The sequence below is a fragment of the Gobio gobio genome (assembly GCF_949357685.1).
Source record: "Gobio gobio genome assembly, chromosome: 24".
Classification (NCBI taxonomy): domain Eukaryota; kingdom Metazoa; phylum Chordata; class Actinopteri; order Cypriniformes; family Gobionidae; genus Gobio; species Gobio gobio.
The window spans coordinates 17,914,147-17,922,801 of NC_137120.1; positions in this window are offsets into that span (position 1 = coordinate 17,914,147).

Sequence of the window (8,655 nt, forward strand, 5' to 3'; positions counted from 1 at the left end):
ACTATATGTGACCTTGGTTTCTAAGCTTTACAATGATACCTATTTTGTGCTATTTCACGTTGGAAAGCAAGCATGGACAGTTCCGGGAACACTGGATCACACATTGCATCCCGGTAAGACGAGAGGAATTTTTTTGCCAAAAATGTTACATAATTCCTTAAGTAATATCTTGTGATCGACACAATGGATTATGTTGCCCTTTAGAAGTTTTTATCTGCTCTGACATTTGTGCTTTTTCAGTTGTTTAAAAACAACAATGGCAAAAGTGTCATTACACTGTATTCAGCACAAACGGGCTACCATAATATGTGAGCAACATACATGTACATGCTTGTATTTTTGAGAGAATAAAGTTTATGCGTGGGTTTTTGACAAAAAAAAAAAAAAATTCACTGAAATAAGGCCACAAAACACTAAATATGTGTCCACAAGACTTTTGACTAATGGATATTGTTGCCTAGAGTTATAGTAATAGTGGAGATAGGTTGACCAGCTAATGATCAGAGATAGACGGGATGGCTGGGATGCCCCACTACTTAGCGACAGAACTGTCCAGAAAATTCCACTAGATGCTGGCAGGAGTTGGAGGAACCCTCATGTTGGATGGAGACAAGTAGCAGAGTGCGAGAAGAGGAGAAATTCACACAGGGAGAGGTGCCCACCAGGATTCCCCGGTTCACTGGTAGGCTTTGACTTTTAAAGGGATGTTGAAGTGCACAGGCTTCCCACAGTACAGACGTGCATCTTGTTTCTCCTGAGGTGTGAGTCAGAGATGCCCCAACTGCATGGGCTCGGGGTCTGTTGGAGTAGGCGATGACTGAACGGGGGTGATTTGGGGGGAGGAGCCCTCCCTCAACCATTAAGATGAGTGAACAGATCAACACTGGTGCCGATGAAGGATCCGACCGTCTACACGAAGAGGCAGGTAAATCAAGGAATCCAGGTCACAGGGCAGCTCATGGGTTGCAATCTCATTCTGGATATCGTCGTCCAGCCCCTCAAGAAACCCGGAATGCAGTCACACACAGGAAGGAGACCTCTAGGAGGTGTGACGAGCCGAGACATCGGCCACTTTGCACAGTATGGGGAGCACATACCCATCCCAGCGCCCTTGTAAGCTTGCTGACCTGATAAACCCGCTGCTTCAGTGTCGCTGGATGCTCAAGTTTTCAAACTCAAACTCACGAAGCACCACGACGCATGCGCGAGAATATGCCAGTAGAGAGGCGTTCCGACACATGACCCGGAAGTGAGGAGCTTTGTTTACAAGCAGAGGAAGACGCGCCGTATCTAACCTGTTGAATTCTACATTGATTCTGTACATCAAACATCATTCGTAAATATGTCAGCAGTTTTCGACAAAGAGGACTTGCATTTTTTTGCCCAACCGTACTTATTTAAACCGAAATATACAGAAAGTAAACTACAAGAAATGGAAGCGGCTGCAACACAGCCACAAGCTACTGGCATATTCTCGCGCATCCGTCGTGGTGTTTCGTGAGTTCATGTCAAAGGCCTAGGTGGAAGACAGAAACTTGTAGAATAAAGTCGTTATTTATATTTTTTTGCGCACAAAAACTATTCTCGCCGCTTCATAAAATTATTGTAGAACCACTGTAGTGAGATGGACTTTGTAACGAAGTCTTTAGTACCTTTTAAGGTTCTTGTGAGTATAAATTTCGTTGCTGCTAATAGAGGCCTTTCTGAGCCATCGGATTTCAACAAAAATATCTTAATTGGTTTTCCGAAGATGAACAACGGTCTTACGGGTGTCGAACAAGGGTAAGTAATTAATGACAGAATTTTCATTTTTGGGTGAACTAACCCTTTAACCTTTTAAGCGCTACCCACCAGATATTTAATTTCTGAACTTCTGAAAGTAATAAAACGTTGCCAGATTCACATCCATCTGCATCGGATAAAACTGAACACGCTTTTAGCGCCACTCACTGGACATTTGTGACAAAACGTGAAGAGGAAGCAGCGTAATATATTTTTGCCGAAATATCACCACAGGCACGCATTTTCCAAAGAGCCAGAGTTGTCTAAAAAGGAAAATTAAAAGCTTACACAGCCATCCATTGCGTGGAATAAAAACATGCACAAATCTACTTAACAACCACACTGTCAAAAATCACTCACTTTCAGCTGTATAATAGTAGAAATAATGAAAACTGCTGGTTAGAATCCACAGTCCAACACTACGAAGAAGTTTAGGGTAAACAACACAGATATAGGAGGGAAAGGACTGTTCAATGCCAGCATGACAATCACTCTTAAACCGTCAACACAGTCTGAGGGGGACCACACTCCATTTTTGCCCATTACGTGAGAGCATGTATGACAGACTGCCTGCCAAACCCTGTAATCAGTCCTCCCTCTTTATCACCATTAGTGTGTTGTGATAGCCACACAGCGTTTTGAGGACTGTCAGCTTGGTATCCCCTCAAGCTACGACAGGTCCTTCTGGAAATGAGGCACGTCGTAAGCTGCAGTCGGTTCCTGGCAGACTTCCTCTAACAGCACACACAAGGCCTCCACACCCGTGCTCACTTTAAACAAATACTTCACAGTATACCTCCAATAATTCCTCCCTTTTACCTACCTGTTTTTAAAGAAAAGCGTGACTAGGAAATTTAATTGCAAACCTTGCCATGCAGTTGATTTTATTGGTCAACTGTAGGCCTTGTTATTGACATGACCAATGATATCTTTAGAATAAGCAGTAGGGCGGGGTTTGCTCTTAAACCGTTTGCAGGGGGAAATCATGCAATTATTAGTGGTGTTTGCTAAGGCAAAGAATAATCCCCTAAGTATTACTTTACCATGTAACTTTATGTACACCATTTAAATCTTGAATTGTGGTGGACCTATAATGAGAAGATGCAATTTATTTTCTAATTGATACCATTTAAATTGAATGACTCTAAAATTGTCATGTGGTGTAACCGTCAAGTGAAATGTAAAATGTAATAGCATTTTAGCACCTTGAAAACATTATTGACAAAGTCAAATATAAAGTCAAGACTAAAGTAAACAGTATTGACTAAAACATGACTAAATTTATTTCAAGGTAAAAAAATAAATATATATATATATATATATATATATATATACAGTGAGGAAAATAAGTATTTGAACACCCTACTATTTTGCAAGTTCGCCCACTTAGAAATCATTATTTGTATGATACAGCTGCTTTGAACACCTGTCTATCAGCTAGAATTCTGACCCTCAAAGACCTGTTAGTCTGCCTTTAAAATGTCCACCTCCACTCCATTTATTATCCTAAATTAGATGCACCTGTTTGAGGTTGTTAGCTACATAAAGACACCTGTCCACCCCATACAATCAGTAAGAATCCAACTGCTAACATGGCCAAGAACAAGAATGAACAAGAACAAGAAATGCTAACATGGCCAAGACCAAAGAGCTGTTCAAAGACACTAGAGACAAAATTGTACACCTCCACAAGGCTGGAAAGGGCTACGGGGAAATTGCCAAGCAGCTTGGTGAAAAAAGGTCCACTGTTGGAGCAATCATTAGAAAATGGAAGAAGCTAAACATGACTGTCAATCTCCCTCGGACTGGAGCTCCATGCAAGATCTCACCTCATGGGGTCTCAATGATCCTAAGAAAGGTGAGAAATCAGCCCAGAACTACACGGGAGGAGCTGGTCAATGACCTGAAAAGAGCTGGGACCACCGTTTCCAAGGTTACTGTTGGTAATACACTAAGACGTCATGGTTTGAAATCATGCATGGCACGGAAGGTTCCCCTGCTTAAACCAGCACATGTCCAGGCCCGTCTTAAGTTAGCCAATGACCATTTGGATGATCCAGAGGAGTCATGGGAGAAAGTCATGTGGTCAGATGAGACCAAAATATAACTTTTTGGTCATAATTCCACTAAACGTGTTTGGAGGAAGAAGAATGATGAGTATCATCCCAAGAACACCATCCCTACTGTGAAGCATGGGGGTGGTAGCATCATGCTTTGGGGGTGTTTTTCTGCACATGGGACAGGGCGACTTCACTGTATTAAGGAGAGGATGACAGGGGCCATGTATTGCGAGATTTTGGGGAACAACCTCCTTCCCTTAGTTAGAGCATTGGGATGGGTCGAGGATGGGCCTTCCAACATGACAATGACCCGAAGCACACAGCCAGGATAACCAAGGAGTGGCTCTGTAAGAAGCATATCAAGGTTCTGGCGTGGCCTAGCCAGTCTCCAGACCTAAACCCAATAGAGAATCTTTGGAGGGAGCTCAAACTCCGTGTTTCTCAGCGACAGGCCAGAAACCTGACTGATCTAGAGAAGATCTGTGTGGAGGAGTGGGCCAAAATCCCTCCTGCAGTGTGTGCAAACCTGGTGAAGAACTACAGGAAACGTTTGACCTCTGTAATTGCAAACAAAGGCTACTGTACCAAAATTAACATTGATTTTCTCAGGTGTTCAAATACTTATTTGCAGCTGTATCATACAAATAAATAGTTAAAAAATCATACATTGTGATTTCTGGATTTTTTTTTTAAGATTATGTCACTCACAGTGGACATGCACCTACGATGACAATTTCAGACCCCTCCATGATTTCTAAGTGGGAAAACTTGCAAAATAGCAGGGTGTTCAAATACTTTTTTTCCTCACTGTATATTCGTATAAAAAAAATAATATGGGAATTTGGAGGAGTCGCACCACAACATTTTTACAACCTGAACTAACTTTGCCATGTCATGTATAAAAATGTTAAATTATCAGCTGGTTACACTACTGTCACAACCACGTTCTGTTTAGTCTAGTCGTCTTGGACATTCTGTTTGATATCATCTGTCACATGTCTTCCTTTGTTCTGTTTTTCCTGCCATTATCAGTCACCATGGACACTAATCATCATCATCAGCTGTTTGTCATCTGTGTTAATTCATGTGTGTATTAAGTTATGCTCGTCTTCTGTTCATTGTCGAGTATTGTCTGTGCAACAGAGCACACTGTTTTGGATGTTGGCTTGTAAGTTGTATCTTAAAACCTGAGTTATCTTCATCTTCTTGGTCTTCATCTTCCTAGAACCTGAGCGTTACAGAATACCAGACCAAAAAAGAAGAATGGATCTCGCCTCCATCAACGTTCCCCCGATGAGGGGTAACCAACTTTTGAAGGGAGTGACATTGTTTGTGTTTCAATTTGGCAGAGACCTGGAACGCTACGTGGAGGAGTTCCTCGACCTCTGCCATCAAGCCTCAGGTCCAAGACTCGTCAGCCTCACTCAGTCAAAGGGATCCGTGGGCTCTGCCTCCGGCATCGGATCCTCTCGAGTCACCTTGGCCCTGAGACCTGTTGGCTACACTGTGGCTCCTCCCACCAGAATGCCTCACCCCTGCGGCTTCACCGGTTTCCCTCATCCCTTCGGCTCCCCTTTGGTCAATCGTCACCTCACTTCCGCCTTGGACCTACGATCCTCCCGCTGCACTCAGGATCTCCACCCCTAGGGCTGCGGTGGGATCCTCCTTCCCCTCTGACTTGCCTGGGTCTTCAGTCACACCCGTTCTGCCTCTGACCTCGCAGTTCTGGTGTCCCTTTGGGGGCTCGTCACTACGGCTCCGCCCAGGTCTCCAGTGCCAGCGGCGCCGCTTGGGACCAGTGGCTCTCCGTCTTCACCTGAGGATCCCCCAACATCGGTCTCGTCTTCGTCGGTCATCCCACAGAGGTCGTCAGCCACGCCCACTCCATGGCTCCTCCCTCCGTCGACGCCACTGTGGGCTGTCGTCAAACCTGTGCTCTGAGTCAGTTCCATCTGGCCACTCCTCCCATCAAGGACACTCCTCCCCTTCCAAGGACACTCCCTCCAGTTCCTCCATGGAAGCTCTGCCCGCCTGCCTGTCTGTCTGCTAATCAACCTGCCTGCCTGTTTCTGCCAGCCCTCTGCCTGCTCCTCCTCTCCAGCCCTTCTCCATCTCCTCACCCACCACCAAAACCTCCACCTGCCCTCCCTCATCTGTTGTAGTGCCTTTTAGGGCGCGAGGACGCGCCTACTCGGAGGGGGCATTATGTCACAACAACGTTCTGTCACATGTCTTCCTTTGTTCTGTTTTTCCCGCCATCATCAGTCACCATGGACACTAATCATCATCAGCTGTTTGTCATCTGTGTTAATGAATCTGTGTATTTAGTTCATGCTCGTCTTCTGTTCATTGTCTGTGCAACAGAGCACACTGTTTCGCATGTCGGCTTTTAAGTTGTATCTCATTATTAAAACCTGAGTTATCTTCATAATTTTGGTCTTCATCTTCCTAGAACCTGAGCGTTACAACATGATCTTGATTTGGACTAACTAAACTAAAGCCATTAATATGAGAAGCAGGTTTTTTTCTTTTCTTAAATAGTAAAGTAAGAGTTGACCAAACTGCTAAACTTTTCTTTTTTTGTGACGCAATTTTTTTATTTATTATGGTATCAGGACAGTTGTACTGTATAACCATGACATTTTTATTTTATTTTAAATTTGACAAATTTGTATGGGTTATTAGCTATATTTACAGGTATCTGGTTAACTGTAAAACCCAATAGGTTCAGAATACTCAAATATTTGTGGAAACTGATTACCTCAAAACATTTATGTAAACTAACTCTTTTTTTTTAAGTTTACTGTTTCAAATATTAAGTTAGTGGAACTTTACATTATTTTCTGCTACACAAACATGTTAATTACAATTTAAATGAAATATTGAATAAACAAACTAAAGTAACATTTGCAAAGTGCAAAAAAAGTCATGCAAGTGCACTTGTGTATTTTTAAAAAGTTATTTTAAGATTTGATGTACACTACAAGTGCACATTCAATACAATTAAGCACACTTCATTTTCACAAGGGTATGTAATATATATGCTTCATAAGTTCATAACTAACATAACAGGACTAAATATATTTAACACCTTGCATACACACTTTGTAAGTTACTTTGCGAATGCATGCGCTTAGAGACCTGCAACAAATTCTGTTTGGTCAGCCATGGAAAAATATGTGCTGTATTTAAAGGCAGATTGTGTCTCGCTGTGGGTCAGTGGCTGTTAGAGATGCAGGCAGGAAGGATTAGTTCCTCACGAAACCCAATCCAACATACTCTAAAAGTGCAGAAAGTCTGCCAGGTGCAACCAAGCAAGACCAACAGGAACCCAGCTTTAAGGATCCTAAGTGGGCAATTACAAGTATCTTCCATTAAATAGGATTAACGACAGCAACAAACAGAAACCAGAACTGTCTGTGTATTTAAAGAGAAGCACTGGCTTCAGTTCAGTTTTCATGCCTTCAAACTTGGCAACCGACTGGATTCTTACAACATATAGCTATATATTCCAGACCTGTAATATTTGATTTGAAAACCCTGACTATAGCCATTGCACATTCGTGCCCATTCATTCCAGCAGGTGGAGCTGCAGTTACCATGAGGAGAATTATTATTGCAGAAAAATGCTTTAGAACCTTTAATAGCTAGCGCTTTATATATTTACAATGAGGAAAATAAGTATTTGAACACCCTGCTATTTTGCAAGTTCTCCCGCTTAGAAATCATGGAGGGGTCTGAAATTGTCATCGTAGGTGCATGTCCACTGTGAGAGACATAATCTAAAAAAAAAAATCCAGAAATCACAATGTATGATTTTTTAACTATTTATTGTATGATACAGCTGCAAATAAGTATTTGAACACCTGATAAAATCAATGTTAATATTTGGTACAGTAGCCTTTGTTTGCAATTACAGAGGTCAAACGTTTCCTGAAGTTCTTCACCAGGTTTGCACACACTGCAGGAGGGATTTTGGCCCACTCCTCCACACAGATCTTCTCTAGATCAGTCAGGTTTCTGGCCTGTCGCTGAGAAACACGGAGTTTGAGCTCCCTCCAAAGATTCTCTATTGGGTTTAGGTCTGGAGACTGGCTAGGCCACGCCAGAACCTTGATATGCTTCTTACAGAGCCTCTCCTTGGTTATCCTGGCTGTGTGCTTCGGGTCATTGTCATGTTGGAAGACCCAGCCTCGACCCATCTTCAATGCTCTAGCTGAGGGAAGGAGGTTGTTCCCCAAAATCTCGCAATACATGGCCCCTGTCATCCTCTCCTTAATACAGTGAAGTCGCCCTGTCCCATGTGCAGAAAAACACCCCCAAAGCATGATGCTACCACCCCCATGCTTCACAGTAGGGATGGTGTTCTTGGGATGATACTCATCATTCTTCTTCCTCCAAACACGTTTAGTGGAATTATGACCAAAAAGTTATATTTTGGTCTCATCTGACCACATGACTTTCTCCCATGACTCCTCTGGATCATCCAAATGGTCATTGGCAAACTTAAGACGGGCCTGGACATGTGCTCGTTTAAGCAGGGGAACCTTCCGTGCCATGCATGATTTCAAACCATGACGTCTTAGTGTATTACCAACAGTAACCTTTGAAACGGTGGTCCCAGATCTTTTCAGGTCATTGACCAGCTCCTCCTGTGTAGTTCTGGGTTGATTTCTCACCTTTCTTAGGATCATTGAGACCCCACGAGGTGAGATCTTGCATGGAGCCCCAGTCCGAGGGAGATTGACAGTCATGTTTAGCTTCTTCCATTTTCTAATGATTGCTCCAACAGTGGACCTTTTTTCACCAAGCT